The sequence below is a fragment of the Alligator sinensis genome, unplaced genomic scaffold, assembly GCF_000455745.1.
Source record: "Alligator sinensis unplaced genomic scaffold, ASM45574v1 scaffold339_1, whole genome shotgun sequence".
NCBI classification, from domain to species: Eukaryota; Metazoa; Chordata; order Crocodylia; family Alligatoridae; genus Alligator; species Alligator sinensis.
This window is the reverse complement of record NW_005842731.1, coordinates 316,061-342,191: the sequence shown is the minus strand read 5'-3', so window position 1 is coordinate 342,191 and position 26,131 is coordinate 316,061.

The window sequence follows — 26,131 nt, the reverse complement described above, 5'->3', positions numbered from 1 at the left end:
AAAGGGGCTTGTAGTTCCAATGCATAAATTATAATTTCTAATGGTTACTCCATACCTTCACTTTGGCTGCACAGGAAAGAAACTGTGACACTAAATTTTTTGCCTTATTTTTGAAAGAGCATCTGAAGACTATGTGTTCAGTTAGGGACATAAATATATCTCTGAATGGGCCATAATATAACTGAGTTGATTACCTTAAGTTTAGTTCACAGTACTCTCTCATTCTCTGCAGCATTGCCAACAAGCAACCATTGCAGGCAAAAGCAATCAATCAATAGAAGTCTCCTGTTAATGTGGTCCCCCCCACTCCCAATAGCCATGAACGAAAATGTTCCCTTTTAATCAGTAGAGTTGATTTTTTTTTCTTCTGTGACTTTTTCAACTGTAACTAGGACCATACAAGTTCAGAGCTGTCTGAGTTTTTTTTCAAGCAGTGTGAACATAAATCAAAGCTCACTAGTCTATTCTCAGCAGTCCTTAAGGGTGGAGGGGGGAGGGAACAGCAAAGCTGTCTAAGCCTGAAATTCCCCAAGTCTTTAAAATAGCTTTGAGACCAATGAGCATGCCAAAAAGGAATACTGCCCATTTTTGCTTAGCCTTTATGCCTGTAAAATTTGCAAGGCAAGAACTATTAATGAACTCTGAGGTGTTTTTGGAAAATAAAAGGTTGTAATTAAAATGGGTATTTCTGAGCCTGCTGTGAGAGGATAGTCAGCTTACTGAGTACAAGAAGAAGAAACAGAAAATCTAGTACTATCATTCGTGATGCTGGCAGCCACTTCTGATTTACAGCAAGATCTGAAATCCTATAAGGGCCTTGTTGCACATTATTTTTAGGTGGCTTTTTGGAGTGTTTAACTCCTGGATTGCCCACATATTAACACCTGACACTAGTTTCAAGCACACTTTAGGAGGCTTAAAGTTACACCACCCTAAGGCACATTTATCTCTGATCTGTGTTACCCAGCTCATGTTCCATGAATGTGTGGCCACTCCCCACAGATGAGCCACTCAAGTCCTTCAGCATCCCAGGATGCAGCATCCCCTATGCCAACTGCCTGTTCTGTGTGGACAAGCTTTCCATTTGCTTAACTCTACTGCCAAGGGGGCAGGTTTGGCACCAAGCCAAATCTCCCTCCTGCCCCTGGGAGTGGGATCTTCTTATCTCCAAGGGTGCAATCTCATGCAAACAGCCTGCAGAGCAGATGACAGCTAGCCAGAGTGCAGGGCACAGACAGGTCCAGGAGTGGGGTATGGGAGAAAGAGCATAGAAGTCCAACTTAGGTCCTCATTAACTGGGGCTTTCTTCCAAGGAAGGTGGCAGTAGCTCCCCCAAAAGCACTTTCCCTCACTGCTCCCACCTCCCAGCCACCCCAGGAGCCATGACCAGCAACCACCACATTCAAATCCCAAATCCCAGTTTATTAAAATAGGAAACCTTCTTTAATTTAATTCATCTTTATTTCTTTTAATAGCTTTGATTTTTATTTTATTTTATCATTCAGTGGCTGACTTTCTTCATTTCACCACCTCTACCCCCATTTCCTTTCTACCTCCCATTTCATTACTCACCCTTTATCTGATAAACTCAGCACCTCTAGCTTCATGTTCCAGCCCCCTCCCTGATCTTTCACCTAGAGCAGGAATAGAAGCATTTCACCAGCCCTGTAATGGTAACTCACAGTTCTGGCTCATAGTCAAGCCACTGCTCACCAGCAAGTCAGCTATGCAGGTGAGGGGACAGTCAGAGCAGGTTTTTAGCTTTAAGGTATGACTACTCCAAATTCAAGCTAGCACTAACATAAGCCACATACCCTAGAACTATAACCAGTTTGCTGACTTCTGCTGGACTTGTTCCAGTTTGTCCACATTCTGTACTGGGAGCCCAAAACTAGACACAGTACTCCACATGTGGCCTCACCAGTGCTTCATAGAAGGGAATAATCACTTCTCTTCATCTGCTGGCAACACTTCTACTAATCCAGCCCAGTCTACTATTACTCTTCTTGGCAACAAGGGTTCACTGTTGCCTCATATTCAACTTGTAGCCCACTGTAGCCCCTAAGTCCTTTTCTGCAAAGCTGCTATTAGCTAGTTGGTCCCCAGCTTTTACAGGTGCATGGGATTGTTTTGTCATAAGTGGAAGACTCTGCACTCGTCCTTATTGAGCCTCATGAGATTTCTTTTGGTGTAAGCCTCCAATTTTTCAAAATTTCTGTGAATCCTAGCTTTATCCCCCAGCAGGTTTACTACTCCCCACAACTTGGTGTTATTCACAAACTTGCTGAAAACCTACCTTTCAGGTCATGGATGAAGATATTGAACAAAACCAACTCTAAGACCAATGCCTGGGGCACTCCCTGGATATCAGATGGGAACTAGACGTTGAGCAATTGATTACTACCCTTTGTGTAAGATGATCTAACCAGTTTTCCATATACCTTATAGTCCATTCATCCAACCTGGACTTCCTTCGCCTGCTTGCAAGAATGTTGTGGGAGACCGTATCAAAGCCTTACTAAATTCAAGGTATATCATGCCCACAGATCTTCCTGCATCCACAGAGCTTGTCATCTGGTCATAGAAGGCAATTAGGTTAGTCAGGCTTGACCTTGGTGAATCCATGCCAACTGTTCCTGATCACCTTCTCCCCCAAGTACTTAGAAATTGATTTGTTGAGACCTGTTCTATGATTTAACCAGGGATTGTGGTGAGGCTGACTGGTCTATAGTTCCTTGTATCCTCCTCCTTCCCTTTCTTAGAGATGGGCACTATATTTGCCTTTCCAGTCATCTGGGACCTGTCCTAATCAGTGTTTCAAAGATAACAGCCAGCATCTCTGCAATCACACCAGCCAAGTTCCTCAGCATCCTCAAGTGCATTGCATTTGATATGACATTGTGCTGCATGTTCTTCACACTGCTTTTTCCACTAGCCACTTGCTCACCCTTCCTCTGTGTTGGTTAACTTCAACTCTGGTTCCAGCTTCATCTCCTTTGTCTCCAAACCAACCAGGCCCAGAACTGCCATTGGTGATTCTTCCTGGCCAGGCTAGAGCTTCTGTTGACTAGCCTGGAACCAGAGCTACTATGTGGAAAGCAGGTGGCAGGCATTAGGGCTGCAGGCATGGGGGGAAAGTGGTGGAGGAGGCAGGCAGGGAAGGCATAGTATAGGAGGAAAGGGACCAGTGTGGCTACTGGGGGAGGCAAGTGGTAGAGGGGACAGGTGGCAGAGGAACAGGCACAATGTCATGGTGTAGGGCCCGCAGGGATGGCTGTGATGCCCCCAGGTCTCCGTGACCATGCCAGCTTTGCTCTGTGGGTGCCTTCTAGTCTTGCTTGCCATGTCTTGTTGGTTTAGAAAATAGATAGGGAGGTTTCCCTCAAGTTGCAGCGCAGTCACGGTCCTAATGGACCCCACTAAATCTTGTGGGCTCTTAGACCCCTTGCTGGGTCCCGCTCTAAGTAGGTGCCTTGTGGAACACCGCAAGCCTTATAGGCTAGATGTGTGGCTCCAAAACCTTCCCTTTACCATGTTCCATGCTTCACAGATGTTATTTAAACATTGTCCTTTTTTATGAGGCCTCAGTCTAGCTCAGCCTCGGGCCATCACCAGAACCTGAGCCCTAGTAGCTGCGCCCTCTGATGTTGGGGTCTCTACACCCCCTGTAGCAGGGCCCACTGGCACTAAGATTTCTACACACCTTGTAGTGGTGGGCTCTCTGCAGTCCTGTTTCTGCACCCTCTCTAGTGCTGGGCTCTCTGTAGCCCTGTATCCTCTGCATGCTCTCTGGTGCTGAGGGTCTGCACAGTAGTGTGACCCAATGAGGCCTCCTCTATGCATGGAAAAATATAACAAATTTATAATTTTTTCCGTGTATAGATTCTAATCATTGGGAGAGTCATCTTAAGTCAAAGTTGTCTTGGATTTTGGTAAATATGGTATTATCCAAGCCACAATCTACTTTAGATTTATAAGAGAAACACGTACAAATCACATACAAATTTGTGCCTATGGTGGGTTGTCAAAATTAGACGTAGGACAACGTTTAACTGAGAAGCCAAAACCAATGGTTCTATAGCAATATTAATATTAGCTTTTAGAAAGGAATATCATCTTAGTTAAAACATTGACATGTCACAAGTATCTAATCAATTCATTTAACTTTCACATGATTTCTAAATTTCCTTTCTAAGTATCAGAAATAGCTTTGTCTGAACAAAGATTTTCATTTTTATACCTTATCTTCCATTAACTATTCTTAAAGTGAAGATAAAGCTTCAAATTTATGACATTATCTTGTTTTTTGGTGGCAATAAATTGATATCAATATAAAAAAAAATTGATATCAATATAAAAAAAAAATCGACTTTCCCTCTAAGGAGAAACAGGATTGTAGGACTGCAGGAGAACAAACTTTTGTTCTACCACAAATTGCTTTCATAATATGCAGGGTAGAAATTGAGACTTGCTGAGATAATACATTTCTCTTTTGCTTATGGCTTTAGGTTCTCTTCTTTCAGATTATACTGTTCCTTACATGAATAAAACTGCCACTAATATTGAAGCATGACTTGATAATATTTTGCTCGAATTTCCTCTAAAACTAAGGACATTGGTTCATATAAAGGAAAAAGAGATTTTTTGTTCAACTGCTCTTGCATTCTGTAATACAAAGAAAAAGAAAAGGGCCAGATTGTGTCTGACAGAAGTCAGGCATTCAGGGATGTAAAACCTACTTGTTAGTCTTTGTATCCAGGTTAGGCTCCCTTATGTCTTCAGTCCAGTGGATATGGAAATCAAGGAATTGCATGAAATATTCTTCCAACTGCAGAGGTCTTGGGAGGCCCAAGAGAAGGAATGGATGAAATCTTGAATTTGCATTCTGTGTGCCTGATGTACAGAACTGAACTGTGGGGCACATTCTGTGTTCAGTAACAGTTCATGGCCCAAGGTATTACAAGGCACCATGGTGCTTTAGGAAGGAGCACTACCTAGCTGCCAGTTGCCAGTGTGCCCACACAAATGTGTGTTCAGCCAGTAGTAGCTATTATTTTTCCAAACTTCCCTACCCCCACCAAGTCAATGCGTGGGGCTGCTGTCTTTGTTGTCCCACCTTATTAATGCAACTGATTCTGGAAAATACTTTCTTCCCATCCTGTTGTCCCTATGCAGTTTGTTCAATAAATGGTATAATAAAAAATAAATAAAAGTGCTAATGTGCTACTGTGCAGTATTATTACTGCACTGTGGCATCACTAAAAAGACATTCACTGATGCTACTGCACAGTAACCATTGTGCAGTATCATCTCATGTAGATGCACCCAGGAAGTGTATATTACATTAATTTGGCTTTCTTTTCTTTCACTATGTGCATGTAGAAAATTTTCATGTACAACTTAGATTCAGCTTCAGTAAAACTCCTATTATCTTGATTGTCAGTCCATCTCTCTTCAATTTAGTCTTCAACTAAAAGAAAGTTTCAGATCATGTCAATTTTCAGAGTAACACTAGGACACACCATTTTAATGGGAAATACTAGTAGTTACTTTTTCTGTCTGAATTTTTTGATGGAGTACTTTCTACACTGCTGCATGAAACTCTTCCTTACCATATTCTATACACAATGATAACCTACTTTTTAGATGGAAAGCTCTTCAAAACCATCTTTAAACTTTGGAAAGTAATGGCTCTTCTCATCTTTATTTTTCTCCTCATCATGACTCCTTTCATTTAGACTTTGTTCTAAAAAAGCATGGGGCTACATGCATGCCCAGGCTTTCTCTGGTACATATTATGCACGCATATTTGCACACAGAGGCATATACACAGAAAAATTAAATGGTACCTAATTGTGTACATGTATCTTAATGCACAGTATTGTTATTGTTATTATATAAAACTTTTTGGTTGTTTATAATTTTTACTGCCTCTACGCATACAGGTAAAGGCATGATGGGATCTAATGTGCAGTCTACACAATAACATCTCCTGACATGCCACCCGGATTGTGTGATCATGCATTAGAGGTATTGCCGGTGCAGGAAGAGACCAATCCTCAGTTGACAGACCCTCAGACATGGGGGTGCCCCATGTACCCCTGGGGTTGGAAGATCATTGCAAACATGATCCCCCAGCCCCAGGGATATGTGAACAACCTGAGGCTAGGGTATTGTAGCAGCCATTATCCCCCAGCCCCAGGGGTGCATGAAACCCCCAGAGCTAGGGAAATGTGACTTCCATGAACCCCAGTTTCAGAGATTTCAGTGGCCCCCAAGGCTCATATATCACAACCACCATGCCTCCCCAGGCCGCAGGGTTTTATGCACCCCAGGGACAGCCATGCTTCCCTGCAACTGCCAGGTCCCATCTGGGTCTGGCAACCAGCATCCACAGCTGAGGGACTCTGCATCCCCTTGCTATTGGGATCAAGAGTGGCAGCTGCTGAGCTCAGTTACACTCAGTTACAGAACTCTCAGCCCCTGCTGAGCATGCTCAACCCCTGTGGCTGGGAGCCCCATCAGCTGATGGGGCTCCCAGTAACAGGCCAGACCCTGCTACATGTGCAGATTAAAGCTCAGTAGCAACTAGCTATAAAGTTAGTAGACATTTTCATTGTCTACCTTTACATCTGGTTGGAGCTTTTCATTGTATGATGGGTACTTTGCATGTGTAGCTTGTCTCCAAGTAATTGCACAATTAACCAGTTAATTGTGCAATGCATGTAGTGTGTAGAGGAGGCCATAGAGTGCTAAAAAATGCTTGGAGAAATCTAAAGGGAAGTTTAATTTGGTGTTAACCATTCTTCAAATATCTGAATGCTGTTGAGCTTTGTTAAATCTTATTTGGGCAAATGTCTCAGGTGGATTAAAAGACTGAAATAATCAACAAGATACAGAGACACTTGTACAACTTAAGACAAGTAGGTCAGAGCTCCTTATTTCATCCTTAAAATGAATGATAAGCTTGCTGTATCTAGCAAGCTCTTCCTTTGTTTCCCAGCTTTCCTAATAATCTTTCCATCCCATATTGCTCCCCCGCTTTCCTTCCATCCCCTCCATGCACACTTTGAAGTCATGACCAGGGATCCTGGTTTTCTCCAATTTAAACAAAAATCCCCAATTTTCGGTTAAGAAAGTAACTCCAAATCCACATTTTTTCCACGATTAAAATGAAACATCACTATATAGAGAGATAGGGGAGTCTCTGTCTCTGTCTCTCTATCTCTCTCTCTATCTATCTATCTATCTATTAGTAGTGTTTCATTTAATTCATGGGAAAAATTGGATTTGTGGGTTTTTTTAAACCAAAAATGGGGTATTTTTTTAAATCAGAGAAAACCAAGATCCTTGGTCATGAATAAATTGTTCTGGGCCTTAGTATCTTTTAAACAACCTGGAAAACAAAGGTGAAATTACTTGATTAAGGTCACAACATAGGTCAGTGGCAGGTCTTCTGATTCAGTGCTCTATTTACTATATCTCACTCTCTTGAACTAAAAAATAAAATAGAGACTCTGATTAAAGATATTGCAATCATCCTTTATGAAGGATAAAGACAAAATGACTGGTATTGCTTTTTATTTGTTTGCTTCCTCAACAAGAAGAAAGGTTGTCTGTGATCATGAAGGCAAAACTTGAAAAAGAAGCTAAAAAATAGGGCTACAACTACTGAATGTATATGTATTGTGCAGGATTAAAAAAAATAAAACCAAGAAACTAAAAAACCCTAAAAATTAGAGGAAGGAGATGTTTAAAAAAACCCTGAAATTGTAATTATAAAAAAGGGGCTTTATCATTTGTAATTATAAAAAGGTAGCTAGGTTTTTATAAAAAGGTGGCTAGGGTTTTATTTTGATTCTTTTTTATTTTTTGAACCAGTTCTATTAAAGATATGTTTTGTGTAAAAGGTTCATGGAATGAAAAATGTGGTAGTGACAATTAGTGCATGCTATAAAGTTGTAGTTGATCCTGTTGATGACTGATAAAATGATTCCATAACCCAGGTGAGGCTGCATCATGGTACCATATTATTACTGTTCTTGTTGTTGTTAAATCTTAAATCACAGATGACTCAAAATGAAATAGCAGCCTTTTTCTGGCTTGGCAGCAACTGAGAACACACATTCTTAGAAAATGAATAAAGTCAGTTAGAAATTTTATAGCTTAAATTTAGTATAACTTGAGAGTATATTAAGTATATTTTTATCAGGAATTTGGTACCAATCATACGATCACAGCAACAGAAAGAGACATTGAAAATGTAATGCATTTGTGAAAGGCCAGAGATACAGCAAGATTTCAGAAAGCCAATTAAAGTAGGAAACATTAAAAAGAAAGAGTAAACAGAGTAAAATATTTATGCATTTTAGATTACACTGCATTCTTCTTAATTCCTTTTCAGTACTTAATGAGGGAACTATAAATGCATGAATTAATTATCTGAGTTTTAAGGTATAACAAGAGGGATGGTCATGGCAGAAAAGTATTATGGAAGCAGAACATTAATATTTTAGGTGCAGGTATAATTAGGATTAAATGGAGACTACAAAGCAGGTTAGGATGAATATTTTTTCCTACCAATTCTAAAAGAGCTATTGTATCATGTCTTTTCTAATAATGACCCTAATTCAGTCACATACTCAAGCACAGCATAAGCTGAAGTATCTGAGTCCTCCACTGAAGCCAGCGGAGCTATTTCCATACCTAAGCGTCTTACTGAATTGGACCTTGTTTCTCCAAACACATCAAAGTGATGCTTGTACGTATATTTTGTAACCACTTAAGGAACTGCTATGATGAAGGGTGTTGCTGAGATAGAAGTATAATTTATTAAAGCTAGAGCATGTATACTACTTAGCAGTAGAGGCAATTTGACGGAGGTCACTAATGGAATACCACAGATAGTAGTATTATACATACAGATACAATTTCTCCTCTTTGTTAATAGACAAGTAAAAGGAACATAAAAGCTATGAAATTATGTGGTGCAAAAATAGGTAGAGGAAAGAGCGTGACAGTCATTTTAGTAAAATAACAATAACTTCAGCAAAATGATGGATAAAACAGACTTTAACCATGGTAAATAAGTGAGATTTGCAATTTATTGTGGAAAAGTAAGATGATGATGCTTGAGATGGAAAAAAAAATCCAAGACATGTACTACATCCAAATTACCTATTAGGCACAAAATAGAAGACTAAAATGATAGGTGAAATATAAAATGTGTAGCTATTTTCAGTTACGTGTCTTTTCTTTGCCAGCATCTTTTTTTTTGTCTTTGAATACACATAAGTAGAAACCATCCACTTCTACTTTTAGGATCCATTATCATTAGCAGGGAACCTGGCTTTCTCAGATTTAAAAAAAAAATCCCCAATTTTCAGTTAAAAAACTAACACCGAATCCACATTTTTCTGTGCTTTATATATATATATTAGTGTTTCATATACATATATATGCACATACATGATCTATATATAGTGATGTTTCATCTTAATCATGGAAAAATGTAGATTTGTGATTACTTTTTTTAAACTGAAATTTGGGATTTTTTTTTTTTTTAATCAGAAAAACCCAGGACCCCTGGTCATTAGAAAGAAGACTAACGTGTGTCAGTCTTAAAAAATGTCTAGATTTCTACAATGTTTATAATTACTCTTGGGGTCACAGGGGCATCATTATCATTGAAAGCATGGTGGAAAAAATCATTACAGCTATAGTGTGTCACTACAGCTATTGAGGCATGAATTCAAATCTTACCAAAGCCTTTGACTCTTGCCAAAAACTGACCCAACTGTAATTGAATGCCTGGTTGTTTTGGGCTGCAAGTCAAAGACACCTATACATGATGCTATCCCCATCTTTCTCTTGTGTTCTGTCAGCTAAAGAAGCTGCTCTGCCTTAATGACAATAGGTCAGTAGGCCTCTAACCTCATGTTGATGTTTTGGTTCTTTACATGGCATTAAAAAACACATGGCAGTTAACAAAAGATAGGGTGCATGTAAGCATTCAGATCAACCGGTTCACAGAGTTCATAGATTTCATAGACATTAGGGCTGGAAGGGACCTCGGAAGATCATCGAGTCCAGCCCCCTGCCCGAAAGGCAGGAAGTCAGCTGGGGTCATATGATCCCAGCAAGATAAGCATCCAATTTACTCTTGAAGGTGTTCAATATAGGTGCTTGAACCACCTCCGTTGGCAGGCTATTCCAGACCTTGGGGGCTTGGACAGTAAAGACATTCCAGCTGCGGCCTCACCAAGGCGAGAATGACATCCCGGAATTTGCTTGAGAAGCATCTATGGATGCAAGCCAGCGTTTTGATTGCTTTACTAACTGCAGCATCACATTGAAGGCTCATGTTCATCTTGTGGTCAATGATGACCCCCAAGTCTCTTTCTTCCATAGTGCTAGCCAGCGTAGCACTGCTGAGCCTGTGAGGATGCTGCAGGTTTTTCCTCCCAAGGTGGAGAACCTTGCATTTTTCAGTGTTAAACACCATCAGGTTCTCATCCGCCCATTTGCTGAGCCTGTCCAGGTCAGCCTGGATCACGCTCCTGTCTTCAGGCATGGATGCTTTGCCCCAAAGTTTGATGTCATCGGCGAACTTGGCCAGTCCGCTTCTGACTCCAATGTCCACATCATTAATGAAGATGTTCAACAATATGGGTCCAAGCACAGAGCCTTGTGCGGGACCCCACTGGTCACAGGGCACCATGATGATTGACTTCCATCAATTACCACCCTCTGGGTCTGATCACGGAGCCAATTTTCCAGCCAGCGGATCGTGGTGGACCCAAGGCCACAATTGGCCAGTTTTGCCAAGAGGTGATCATGAGATACCAGATTGAAGGCTTTTTTGAAGTCAAGATATATGACATCAATCTGTGCTCCCTTGTCCAGGAGATAGGCCACCTGGTCATAAAAGGAAATGAGATTGGTCAAGCAAGACCTACCCACAACAAACTCATGCTGGCTATCCCTCAGGATGTTGGTGTTGGCTAGTCCATTAAGGATGGCCTCTTTAATAAACTTTTCTAACATCTTCCCTGGGATAGAAGTCAGGTTGATGGGCCTATAGTTTGCTGGACCCACTTTCCTCCCTTTCTCAAAGATAGGCACCACATTGGCCTTCTTCCAGTCTTCAGGCACTACACCAGAGTGCCAGGAGTTCTCAAAGATCCATGCCAGAAGCTGGGCTATGATGCTCGCCAGCTCCTTGAGTACCCAGGGGTGTAGATTGTCAGGGCCAGCTGACTTGAAGGTATCCAGCCTCTCAAGGTGTTCCCTTACTAAATCAGCATTGATGGAGGGCAAGGGATCTCCCTCACCCGGACCTCCCTGTCCCGTAGCGGGCAGGGTGTCCTGACTGCTGAAAGACCGACGCAAAGTACCCATTTAATAGGTTGGCTTTTTCCTGGGCATCAGTTGTCAGTTGTCCCATCTGATTCAGCAGGGGTCCAATGTTGCCCTTGCTTTTCCTCTGGCTCCCCACATATCTGAAAAAGGACTTTTTATTGTCCTTGATGCTCAAGGCTAGTTGGAGTTCAGTTGCAGACTTGGCTTTCCTGGTTTGCTCCCTGCAAGACCAGACCAGTGCAAGATATTCCTCCTTGGAGGTAAATCCCATCCTCCATCCTTTGTAGGCCTTACTTTTTAGCCTCAGGAGGTCTGCTAGATCCCTGGAGAGCCAGGGGGGCTGCTGTGCCCTCTTGCTTCCTTTCCTCCAAGATGTAATAGAATTAGCTTGTGCATTGAGGATCACTCCCTTGAGGAGCAACCACTCTTCCTGGACTCCCCTCCCCCTTGGGTCATGGTCCCTTAGGAGGCTTGTCAGTGAGGTCCTGAGCTTGTCAAAGTTGGCTTTCCTGAAGTCAAGGACTTCAGTGTTGCTGACTGACTTGCCAGCTTTACAGGGGATAGTGAAGGTGATCAGCTCATCGTTGCTGTCACTCAGCTTCCCATCAATCACTAGGTCGCTGATTAGGTCATCCCCAGTAGCCAGTACCAGGTTTAGCAGTGCTTTACCTCTCATTGGCCTGTAGACTTCTTGAGTCAGGTAGAGGTCATCCACGCACGTAGGAAGCTTTGCGCCCACTTGGATTTTGCTGAGTGATCCTCCCACGAGATGTCTGGGTAATTGAAGTCACCCATGACAACCATGGTCCTGGAGCAAGTTGAAGTTGAGTGGTTTAGTTTGAGCAGTTGCAAACCCTTCCAGTAGAGCACTGTACAAACTTTTGGTGTTTGAGGTAGGAGCGACACAGACAACTTGTGCAGGCAATGACCTGCAGCCAGGGGATCCCTTTGCACACATCTCAGCATGTTCTATAGGTTCTCCTGGCTGCCAGAGATTGTGGAGAGCATCCAAGTGCATGTGGCAGCCCTGAACAGTTGGCCACTACAGGAGACCAGACCCTGAGAACTTCAATTAATAGTAACCCATACCTCCCTGCTTTGAGGATTCCAGATAAGAGCCCGAATGCATTCTTGGCTGCAGTCATAATTCATCATAATGTTTAAAACAACAACAACAAATCAAATCAACTATTTGATTATATTCAAGACCTTCACACACAGTAAGGTCTAAAAGGAACAATTATGATAATCTGAACCCCATATAAGCTAGACAATGTAACATGCTGCCAAGCTTTGTTCTCAAAGGTCACCTTAAAATATTGCAAGTTTACTCAAAAATCATTGTTCTTCAGAACGCTGGATTCACTCCCAGTCACTTGGCATGGCTCAGTCTATCACTGTCATTTTGATAAAAATCTCAACATCCATCTAAGCATCCATCTGAAATGCCAATGATGGTGCCAGTAGCATTGCTTCACTGGTTTCCAGGAAAGATGGAAACATCACTGTATGTGAGATTTTTTTATGCATGTAGTACACCAGTGGCTAATTAAGAGACCTGCCAGGGAAAGCAGTAATGACCTGACTCAGTGCTTTGTGGACTTAATGCCAAGACTCTTACTAACTTTAATGGATATTCAGCTGAGACCATAGCATTCAGCTTGCATATTACTAGATCCATTAAATGGTGCTTTTAGGGTATTGAGTTTGGAATGCAGTAATAACCAATTATTGAATACCTGGAGAGAGGTAACATTTAAACTGGAGTTATTATTTTTTTTAAACTGATACTAAAAATAATGGGCAAGTAATGGTATTTTCACATGGGAGGGGACCCCAAAATAGTTAGGGTTAAAAGTCTACCAATGTAATTTATATGAACTTAGTTTCTGTGTAGCCATGTTCACTCTGATAGCTGTTTGTTCAACCTAATAACTGTTTGTTAAGGCAAAAAACCTATTACCTGCTTTCACTTACACCTAATGTCATGGCACAGTAATAGCTGTCCTCTATGTGAGCTAACCATTGATATCCTAATGCCTGCCTGTTCCTGATACTGGTGTAAAAGCATAAATCAATCAATATACCAAACAAGTAAATTACAGTAGAGTATAGGCGTGCAATTTGCATGCCTTTAAGGCTCCTGCTTGCTTCTATTTACTGAGTCTTCAGTAAAGAGGATATTATTTAACTTTTTATTTAATTTACCCTGGATGGATACACTATGAACTCAGTGGGCACTTATACAAGTGCCAGACATCTGCTCCAATGTGTGCTAATTAACATGTATTGGAGCAGACTCAATTAATCAAGTCTGCTGGAGCATGCTAATTAGCACACATTAGCAGTTTCCATGGCATGTGTATTCAGAATCCCCACACTTCAAAATGGCAATGGGGTCACTATAACTAAAGCTGGTTTGATGAACTTTAGTTAAAAGCACCCCAGTACCATTTTGAAGTGTGGGATGCTGAATATGTGTGATGTTGTGGGTGCTTTAATTAGAGTAGCTCTTGGAGCTGCTCTAGTTAAAACGCTCCCCCTCCATCCCAGAGCATGTGTAGACACCTAGTGAGACCAATGAACATTTTTTTCAGGCCACTGGCAGACATCCAATTTATTACATGATTAACTGTAACATGCCACACATTCAAACAACCTTACATGTGATAAAATAGCAAACCATCCACAAAGATGTTCTGTATTTAATGGTGCCAAATTTTGTCCATATAGCTTTGTAGTTTTACAACTGTGGAACACCTTTGTGGCATCCCACTTTAATCTGAATCTGTGGCATGGAACTCCTCATTCTCAGATGCCTGTACCCAGTGAACATGCAGCCAGATGCAGGCACACCATTTAAAGTTCCACAGTTCTTGGATGCTTGATTACTGGGATAAAATCATGCATCCACCCATGCAAGCCATTTAAGATGTGTCATGGTTTGACACACAATTGTTGGGAACTGGGATAAAATGTCTCAGATCCCATAATTCAATTAAATAACACCAAGGAGCCTGATTGAATAACTGAATTACACAGATCAGAATTTAATAATATACAGGAGAAAAAAATGTAAGTTCTTGGAACAAAAGATGATATTTTAAAAACACAAAACTTAAGGTAAAAATACCTTCAATTTCCTTTGAGATTACTTGGAGCTATGAGTGCTCAATGTCTCTGTAAATCAAGTCCAATCTTTATCACAGACATACAGGAAGAAAGATGAGATGTTAAGTATGAGACTTAATTAGGCTACAACTCTATTTGATGAATTAATCTGGGTAGTATCTGATAACTAATTCAATGCAGAATTCTCATTCCTTCCTTCCACAATATTTTTTACAGACCATAAAAACTCAATCTGAGTATGTTCCTGATGTTTAAAAGGTGGGAGCTGTTCCAGGCATGAGAGGGTTTCCATTAAATGGAACATGGCATATTTTCTCATCATCCTAAATAGAGTGACATTGGCTTAGTTGAACTCTAGCTCTCTTCCTGAACTTAGTTGAACTTCTGCCCTCTTTCTGACAAAATAACCAAAAGAATTAGGGAACCAGGACCCCTGTCTCTGTACCTGATTGGACAGAGGCTTCCAATCTTGAGACTTGTATGTTTACATATAGAGCAAAGCTTGCATTTTAAGTGAAAGCTAACAGCACAAAACATTCTACTCAGCTTAAGCTATTAAGTGAGATGAAATGGGAAAATCTGTAGTAATTTATATTCAATAATTTACATATGTCCAATAGTAAGAGATTCAGAAAAAAACAGATAAGACATTTAAAGAACAAACAGATATTTTGTAAAACCACTTAGCTCCAAAGCATATGGTAATATCAGAAAGCTTCAGATTTCATAAGCGTGACAAATGGGAAATGAAAAGCATCACTGCTTATGAAGATGAGATAAGGAATTTGTTGGAATGCTGCAATTCAGATGCTTTTAGTAATTCTTTGCAACAGATTCACTTTTGTCTTAAGAATGAAACATATCCAAAATAAGTGATTAAATAGCTGTGCTCATGCTTAACATAGAAATAGAAACTGGATTAGGAATGAGCACTCAGTGATATCAGAAATGCATTGAAAATGCAAGTCAGATAGCAGACCGACTTGGCTACAACTATGTTTTCCAGTAGAAACAGACTGTATGTTTTCTGATGCTGCTATTTTATAGCTTGTCATTAGTTAGTGACATATATTGTTATAAGAGAACTTGAAATCTTACGGCCTTGTTAATTGGTAATTTTGGGTGGCTTCTGGAAATCTTAACCCCTGGATTGTCCACATATTAACACCTGAAACTGGTTTAAGCACATATTAGGTGGATCAAAGTTATGCCACTCTAAGGCAGGATTCTCCCTCATCTGAGCTACCCAGTTCATGTTAAGCTAAGGTGTACCCACTCTAGATTACACCAACCCCACTTCCCCCCCACCCCCACTTTCCTGCTGGCTCATATCAGGCCAACTGCCCCCTCCCCACCCTCCTCAGCACCCAGATCTCAGCTCACTGTCCCCCTTCCCCCTACTTACTTGTGGCTCCACATGCTGTCTGTCCCAGGGAAGGGTTACCTGCCTGGCTGGCTATCCCTGCTGCTGGTCTCTGGGAAAGCTCAGAACCTATAAGACCAGCAGCCTAACAATGGTGCCTGGGCAGGTAGGTTAACACTTCCCTGCTTGCTCCTGTGGTACAGCCATCCAGGCAAATATAAGTAGGCAGGGGTTGTGAGTGGGAGAAAAAAAGGAGAACCCTGAGGTTCAGAGAGGGAGCCACTGGGGTAGGGGGGAAACTGGGTGAGCCTTGGGGTATAGGCAGGAAGCCTGGACTGGGAATGGGTGGAGGGGAGGGGGGATTCTTACCTTTGTCCTTTAGGTACCTGCTGGCCTGAACACATGGCTGCTCCAAACTACAGCTAGCACTAACACCTCTCAACATGTATGTAGCTCACAGTGTAATGTGTAACAAGGCCCTTAGAAGGACATAGTATAAGAAAGAAGGTAAAGTAAGGTAGGATGTGGAGAGATTCATGATAAGGAAAATCAGGTTGAAAAGATTCCTATGGTTGGATTAATGAAAAATTTAGAAAAGCAAAGAAAAAGGGCACTTGGCAGAAAAATACAGAATGAAATGTTACATATACATACCAAATAACAGATACAATACAAAATAACATAATCACAAAGGATGATAAGTTACTTAGAGCTGAGAAATGTCTCCAGTATAAAAAGGGAGGTTGTGTATAGAAAGTCTGGAAAACAGTAACATAAAAAAAAGGTGTGTCAAAATAAATGAATAGATGACCACATCTCCTCCTTCTCCATACTTTTCAAAACCATGGACATCATTTTATATACCTAAAATAAAAACAAGTTTGTCCATACTACTCTGTTACTTGATAGGACAGATCTTCATTTCATGCAAGTAAGTGTCACTTCATTGTCAAGTTATCCTACTTGAGAATCTATCACTAGCAACTGCATTTCCTGCCCTCCCCCACCCACCCGAAATTTGTTTTAGGGGAAAATAATTTTAAAACCCCCAAAAAAACAAAACGTAAGTGGATCATTTCTGTTAAGCAGTGGCGCATTGGAAAAGAGAGCCATTTATCTACTATGTAACTGTAATAGGGTTCTACTACAGCGGTTGAAATAGTATTTGCTTTGGATTTGGCCAATTTGGGGGACAGTGATTTAATTCACTGTCCTGAATTGATTCGGCTAAATCTCTGAACCAGACAGGCCTCACCCCCTGCCCACTCTCCCAGCTCCATCAATGGCTGCCCTGCCCAGCCTCAGGTCCCTGCTATTTAAAAACAACAACAACAACAAAAAGCCCCCACTCACCGGCTGCTGTCAGGTGGTGGGTGGTCCCTGCTGCCCCCCACTACCCCGTGCACTGTGGGTGGCTCTGCCATTAGTCCCCCCAAACCCTGCCTACTGTCCCATTCTCCCGCCCCATGTCTGCCCTGCCCAGCCAAGTTCCCGGCTCTTAAAAAAAAAAAAAAATGGCCTGAACTCACAAGCTTCTGCTAGGTGTGTGGGGGAGTGTGGATTCCTGCTACCTCACACTGCCCCACACTGCATGGGGGGCTCTGCCATGAGCCCCCAGAGGCCCCAACAGCTACTGCAGCAGCTGGTGAATCGGGGCTTTTTTTTTTTTTTTAAGCCAGGAGCTGGGGCCAGGTGGGACAGTCATGGGGGTGGGGACTGGGAGAGTGGGGGCGGGGGTCAGAGGGTTATCAGGGAGCAGGGGGAGCAGGCAGGGTATGGGGCTTGGCAGGGTCTCCCCACGGTCTCCTACCCCATCCTCAAGCACCCCCTCGCCTGCCCCCTACTTACCAGAATGGAATCTAGGTCCAGCTCCCTGCAGAGGTGAGCGGAGACTGACCAAATCTCTGAAGCTGTCTGAATCTTTTCCAAATTGATTTGGACCTTTTTATTGGTCTCCCAAGTCAATTCAGATTTGGAGATTCGGCCGTTGAATCAGGCTGAATCTCCTCTGAATTGAATCAGCACGCAAAGCTTTGCACAGCCTTAATACTTGTATCAAATGCAATAATTTTAATATCTGCCAAGGATTTCAGAAAGTAAATTAAAAAAGACATAATAGAACTTTTAGAAAGCCACTGAAGACCCCAGTCCTATAAATTCCAGTGTATATGTGCAAATGTAAGTATGCAAGTAGTTTTATTGAAGTATGCTCTTTACTCTTCGACAAATTCCCAGTGATTAGCATATCATCTTCACTATTTTTGAGTTGTATTGTGAGAACTGAATTTTCTTAAATTTCATTAAACAATAGTGTTATACTTTCTGAAACAAATACATGCAAAAAAGGAGCAGGGGGGGTGCGAAGGAAAAAAAAAAGCCTATATATTTTATGTAACCATTGTTTAAAAGTGTGGTCTATTTTTGACATGTTCTAATTTTTTTTGTTTTACTTGAATCTAGTATGTGCTTTTTCCCCCTCAATCAGCATAGCGGAAAAGATGCCTCATTTTACATTTACATACAAAGTGCAGGGGGACAGGTGGTTGCTGTGGGTTGGATTCTCACCCTGAGCCTGGGTCGGTTCCAGTCAGACCCACAGCTGATGTCTGCTGTGCCCTCCACTTGCCCTCTTCAGCTTCCGCCCCCACCCCCCCACTTCTCCTTTCCCCCTCTCTTAATTTTGTGTCTACACCAAACCATCATCACAGACCCAAGGGTCTTGTGAGTTTGGGTTGCAGTCTCAGTCCCACAAAAGATGCAATTCTTTTCTGGAAAATTAGAAGTGCCAGACTTAACAGAAGAATTGTCCATTGACACCAAAGTTACTTTCATATGCTTTCTGATCATGCTAGGTAGTCTCATGGTGAACACAATATATCCTCTCAATGTGCACTATGACCTCCAAAACTGTGAAGTAGCTAAATTTAATACCTTCCCAATGCATTCCCAGCACCACTCTGATTTTCAGTCTTAGGTCCTTAATGATGGATTCCCAGAACTCTTCCTAAAGCAGTTACTTCCTGCTTTTTAGCTTTTGGTATGAGCAAAATAGAAGTGAGAGTAAGTGAGGAGGACTTGCATCCCAGTGGTGATCTGATGAGTAGCAGCAAGTGACATAAACACACCTTAATTCAACAGTAGTTACAATCCCTATGAGAAGCGAATGCCATTTTGGTCTGAGGCATAATCACCCTCGCTCCATCCTGTTTATACCCCTGAGGAACATTCTTCCTCAAAATATCAGTTAAGCATTTTTTTCTGCTGTTACAGCAGTACCAACATCCCATGTAATTAGAGGGTTTAATTCCCTAGTAATTGAAACATAGCCATACTTATGGAACATAACCATTAAGTCTTAAAGCATGGAAAGAAAGCGTGTCATGATATATTTTGAGAAAAAAGGTAGGATAGTATTTGTCCTCTGTGACAGTGCAAGTCACAGTAGAATGGTAATTGCTGTATGATTTCCTTTTAACAACGGAAGAATATATTTTAAAGTATTTCATAGAGGACTAATTTTAAGACAAAATACAATGTTCACGTTGCTATATAAATTGTTAGATTTGATGTTCTATGGAAAAACTAGTAATTTTCTAGTAGGGTTATGCTGTTAAATAATTAGAAGCTGACAGTTACATCAATTCATTGACATGATGAAAACATAATTTGATGCACTGTGAGAACATACGACAACTAATAATGATAATGAAATTTTATGTTATAGTTCTTCTCATTCTGTCTTACAAGTCTTATGTTTAACAAAACAATAATATGTATCTACTGAGCTATTTTTTTCTTTGTTGCTTAATGTGTAAAGCTGACATACGCTTTAGGAAGCCTCCCAAGAGACTCCAGCAATTATAGTTTTGAGTTTTAGTATATAAAATGATTTTTCATATTTTCAAAGGCCATTTTTTGTTTGTCTTAGTCACAGTTAGTAGTATCTTACTTGGCCAGTAGTCTTGTTGAAACAGTGGAAATATTTTTAGTGTACGGTGTTATTTTTTGGCTTTGGATTTAGGATGCAGAGACCTTGTTCGGGGGGGGGGGGGCAGGCACCCTCAGAGTGGCCACAACCTTTCCGTTCAATAATAGGCAAAGTTATTGATACACAGTGATAACAGAGAAGAAGCAATACAAACAATCGAGCAATTCTATATATCTACCAAATCCTCCTGGGGATGTCATCAGAGTCAAAATACATCTGGACAGGATGTAGTCTTCACTCTGAGGCTCTTTTGTAGCAAACCACCCAGTTTTTCTTTCTTTTTATTTATTTTAAAATTCATTACCTCCCATTTCCCAACCATTTCTGAATTTTTCTCTCCCTCTCTATTCCCTATAGATAAGTATAAGTAAGCTAAGATTTAAGATAACGTTAACATTTTATTTCAGGTAGTAAGTTTTATTTCATAGTTTCATAGTTTCAGGGTCGGAAGGGACCTAATAGATCTTCTAGCCCGCCCCCCCGCCAGGGCGGGAGAACAACAAAAGAACCCTAAAAACAAAAAACGGGACTCAAATGAGTCCAGCCAGGTAGGTATCCAGCCTCTTCTTAAAGATCCCCAGGGTAGGGGCCAGCACCACCTCCCTTGGAAGTTGGTTCCAGCTCCTAGCCACCCTAACTGTGAAGTAGTTTTTTCGGATGTCCAATCTGTACCTCCTCTCCATCAACTTGTGCCCATTACTCCTTGTTATGCCAGCGGGGGCTAGGGGAAACAGCGTCTCCCCCAAACCCTTCTGGTTCCCCCTAGTGAGTTTATAGATGGTCACCAGGTCCCCCCTCAGCCTTCTCTTGTGGAGGCTGAATAGGTTCAGGTCCCGCAGTCTCTCACTGTAGGGTCTGCCCTGTTGTCCCCGGATCATGCGGGTGGCCCTCCTCTGGACCCTCTCCATGTTGTCCACATCCCTCCTGAAATGGGGCGCACAGAACTGGACACAATACTCCAGCTGCGGCCTGACCAGCGTCGCATAGAGGGGGAGGATCACCTCCCTGGCTCTACTCGAGATGCACCTGTGGATGCACGACAAGGTCCGGTTAGCCCTGCCAACCATGACCTCGCATTGTCGGCCCATGTTCATCTTGGAGTCAATAATGACACCAAGATCCCTTTCCGCCTCCGTGCTCTCAAGTAGGGAGTTCCCCATTGTATAAGTGTGCTGCTGGTTCCTACTACCCAAGTGCAAGTTTCCTCTCCCCTCTTGGCAAATAAGTTTCCTGCTATTTTGATATCGATACCCACTGTTTTATAAGTGATAATTATTATGTTTGTACTGCTTTTATATTGTGTGATTACTGTTTTAAGCCTATATATGTAAGTCAGCATAAGTCATGTCAAGTTTCCATTTTGTATTTCAAGCTTCCATCTTGTGTCCTCTGCCCGGGCATCCCCTGCATTGCAACTGTATGATTCATGTACCTTTCCCATATACAATGAATGAGAGTGATTGGGAATGATTGAAATACAATGGTAACAGGCCTCTACTGCATGGCCTGTAATGACTGGGCCATCACCTCACATTGATTCATCCAGGAACCACGGACCTCACCCAGGAACAGAGACAAGAACACAGCATTTGAAAGACAAAAGACCCTGCAGAACCAGCAACTCTACTATTGTACCCCACCATTACAGATACTCGAAACTGCACATCCCTGCATGGAGCACACATGCTCAGTACACCAGGGGCTGACCCTTGCCTGGGCATGCCTCCTGTCACTAGGATCACACAAGGTCTGCCCCTATAAAAAGGGGCAGTGAAGACAGACCCAATGGGATGCCCTCTCCATCTTCAGCAGCACCATGCCACACCATCTATCCACCCAGAGGCCCTGCCGGCGACCCCACTCTGGACAACACCTACTGGACAAGGACCTCTTTCCAGCCTGGATAGGTAGCTATCACCCCTCACCTCCTCTTCAAGTACGGACTTGGACTCTGCCTCTCCTCCCTACCTGGACTCCAGCCCTTCCACTGAATCTTTCTCCTGCTGCCATTGTGAGTGCGTGTGTGTGTGTGTGAGAACCAATAACTTCATGAGGCTGTATAGTGTGTTGTCTGTGTGTAATAAAACTGTTATTTAGACCCCTAAGTTGGGTTTTGCTTTACTATGGTTTGGCCCTGCTTCAATCTCTGCTCCTCGCCCCTCTAACTTGTCTCATTTCTCCCTCTCCTGCTTCTGGCTCTCTGCCACCTCCAACACCTGTCCTGAGCTCCTCTCTGACTCCAAACCCCCTGTTTCTTTGCCACTATCTTATCCCCACTGCCTTTTCCTCTTCCCCGAGCAACCAGGTTTCTGCCTTAGTTTCTTTCCTGACTGTCGTCTCCTTACCACCACTCATCTGCTCCCCCCTAATATCTCAGCTCTCTATCTCAATTTCTAGCCCCAGTTTACCTTAAGTAAACCCAAACCTCAGTTCCTCAGCCAGCTTCTCTGTAGTCTACCAGTTCTAATCCTGGTTCTGGCAACTTTCACTCCCTATACTTTAACTCTCTCACCTGAACCTTCCCCCAAGTATCCCAGGTACCCCAAGCACACACATACACACTGTACCATCCAAGTTAGGAACTTACCTGTGTGTAAGTGTAGGTGGGTTGTGTGTGTGTGTATATATATATATATATAATTGTGTGCATGATATACGAATTAGTGATCTGTGTCTAACTTTTGGGGTGTATCATGTATGTGCTTGAATTGGTGATAAGTATGCATGTGCCTAGGCTGGTTTGGATGTGTATGTGCCTGAGGTGGTGGTGGTGTGTCTGTGTATGCACCTAATTGATTTGTGTATTTGTATATGTGCCATTGTGTCACACCCTTCTAACAGCGCAATATTGAGATCCTGAGAGTTGGCCTGACCCCACAAGGCAACACTTTCTTAGGCATGAGATGTCAGCATTTCTGCACCCTCGAGATGGGATGCTGAGGTGCACCCACCCCCCCAGTGGGGTGGATGAAATGGACTGGTGGTGTGCCCTCTTTCCATGATGGCCTCAGGAACCCTTCCTGGGGGACAGGGACACCCTCAAGGATGATGACAGGGAAGAGGAGGAGGAGGGGCCCAGGTGGATAATAATGAGGAGGGAGTGCCCTTTGTTACTCTTAAATTTCTGCTTTTGTGTTCTCCTTCCCTCCTGATGACTCTTGATCTGTGGCTATCCCTGGTCTCTTTGTAGACACACTGTTCACATCCTGTGTTGTCAGCATATTCCAAGCTCATCACATGCACACATACTCACTTGGTCTTTCTGGGCCTTCTCCTAATTTGTTCAGTTTCCCCAAAACCGGGACTCATCCCCACCCTGCTCTGGGGCCTTGTTAGCTGGTGCCACTTTATCTCATGTAATGGGCAGCATAGTATACTCCGTCTGTTCCCAGACTTTTTTCCACACTCTGTGTCCTTGTTGGTCTTGTATTGTTAGACAACCTGTCTGCTTCCAAGGCTTGGAAACTGTGTGACTGTGTGATCCAGGCTTTAAAGTATACATGTGTGTGTGCGCGCACATGTGCACACACACGCAGAAACATACCGCTGTGTGTTTGTGTACACACACACACACACACCCTAAAAGCCAGTTCTCAAAAAAAAACCCTTTAAATACCATTTCTAAGCCATCAATATTCAGTATAAATAAGTGGCAGAAAGTGAAAGCATTCACTACTGCTGTACTGATAAAACACATCCATAGACTCAGAAGTGTTATACAAATGCAAATTAAATTATATTTTTAAGTGCTCATTCTCCAACTGTAGAGAAAAGTTGTATGGGGTTCTGAGTTCCATTCTTTGTTCATTTTATTTACCTGCTAGTAGTACACTATAGAGGAAAATATCAACATGTTAGATACTTGTATAAATAAACATCTATTTCACTGGGTAGTAAAGACAAAATAATTGTGTTTCCAAGCCTATGCATATTGCTCTGAAAGGGTAAGAGGGATTTCTACACATGCTGTTATGAACTATTCAGTGATCTATTTTATAGCTGTGTTGGTCTGAGACAAGAAGGAATATAAAACTCTAAAACTCTTGGTTCAGAGGTGATACAAGCAAGATTTCTCCACCTCCCTGCCTTTCTGCCATCTGACACCACCTGGGAAGAGAAACTGCCATACCTACACATCAAAGAACAGCTCACACAAAATGACTAATGGACCCAGAGGAACATACATCCACCTTCAGCCTCCTCTATGCAAAATGAAGTTTATTTTCTACCTAAGAAAGGTGACTGGTGCCTCCTGAGTCAGGAGGGGGAACTTGCCCCCCAGCAGCCAGTCAACAACGAGGGGGATTCCCCCCTTGGCCGATCACACTGACTGGGGGGGTGTACCCCCACTGCTGATCATGCCAACTGGGGGAAGGAGGTCCCTAGCAGCCTATTATGCCAATCCAGAAGTGCCAGCAGTACTTCCAGGTGCACCGCTGGCACTTCTGAGTTAGCACAATTGGCCATGGGAAACCCCAACACCCCGGTCGGTGTGACTGATTGCAGGCGGACTGCAGGGATTGGTTCTCCTGGTGCCCTCACTCCCAGTTGGTGGTTTCTCAGAGGAGGCACCAATGCTCTTGCCTGCCCTCCCCACCCATAACCTAAATGGGGAATGCTGGCTGTCAGGGAGTGCACCAGAGTTCTGAGGGGATGCGTGTGCACCCCCGTGCACTCTCTGTGTCTTGCTACTGGGCTGGTAGGTGTCATACAACTGCCAGGGGGTGACATGAACACCTCTGGGGATGGAACCTGTTACAGTATGTACAACTGTTACATTTAGATTGATCTAAATGGCCATCTATCCTGGAATTCAGGGGGTTTTAAGTGCCTGAAAGATGGTGGTCTCTGAGGAAGTGAACCAACTCAGAATGGGAGCAGCTTAAGCCTATATATCAAATCCCTGTACACATTTGGAGCACAGCATCAAGGCTGGAAAAGCCTAGTCACTCACCTCAACCCTAGGGCTGTGCTTTTTCTATCCCACCCCAGACCTTGACTAGGCTATTTTTAGCCCCCCAACCTTTCCACCCCTGGATGAACAGCCCTACCACAGGCCCACCAACTAGCCATGTGAATGTATACCGGGTGTGGAAACTGTCTGTACATCTTGAAATGTTCTCTTTCTTGAACTACAGGAAGTTTGCCAAAGTTCATCCTTTCCTTTCCCAGACATTTGTGGAGATAATACTACCCCCCTGAGAATTTAAAGCTGAACTACTCAAATTTTTTTTCAGTGATTTCTGTTGGGTCAGAAAATGGTGCACAATGCTGTACAATAAAACTGATATTGGAGGCTCCTTCCTCATTCAAATTCAGCTCAGTACATTGTTCCCACACTCATAGGAAAATGTATCCACTAGGGGTGTGTTAAACAGGCCATATTGGATTCAGATTCCGATTCAGCCTGAATCAGGGACAGTGATTCGATTTTTTGATTTAGATCACCATCCCCAATTCAATTTGGCTGAATCCAAATGTGGAGATTCGATGCTGATTCAAAATGTGCTGAGAATCAGCGATTTGGCCATAGACACATCTTTAAAGGTTTTTGCTACATACTTTGAGGTATCAGGCACAGCTCATGAATGCTGTGATGGTGGGGCAACGAAGAATCCTACAGGAGCATGAGCCTCTGCCCCCTGCGTGCTCAACGTTGAACCCAGAAATGGACTGGAAGTACTTCTGGTCCACTTCCAGGTCTACTGCCAAGCATGCTGGGGAGTCCCCCACATTCCTGTGGGATGTGCCTTCCATCCACCCCACCATCACAGCACTCATGAGTTACCTGGTACATAGAATCATAGAATAATAGAAGTAGGGTCGGAAGGGACCTTGTAGATCTTCAGGTCCAACCCCCTGCATGGGCAGGAAGAAAACTGGGCTCAAATGACCTCAGCCAGGTAGGCATCAAGCCGGTTCTTAAAGACCCCCAGGGTAGGAGCCAGCACCACTTCCCTTGGAAGTTGGTTCCAGATCCTAGTCGCCCTGACTGTGAAGTAGTTCTTACGGATCTCTAATCTAAACCTACTCTCCAATAACTTGTAGCCATTATTCCTTGTTATCCCTGGGGGTGCTAGCAGAAACAAGGTCTCCCCCAAACCATTCTGGTCCCCCCTAGTGAGTTTATAGATGGTCACCAGGTCCCCCCTAAGCCTTCTCTTGTGAAGGCTGAACAGGTTCAGGTCCCATAGCCTCTCATTGTAGGGTCTGCGCTGCTGTCCCCGGATCATGCGGGTGGCCCTCCTCTGGACCCTCTCAATGTTGTCCACATCCCTCTTGAAGTG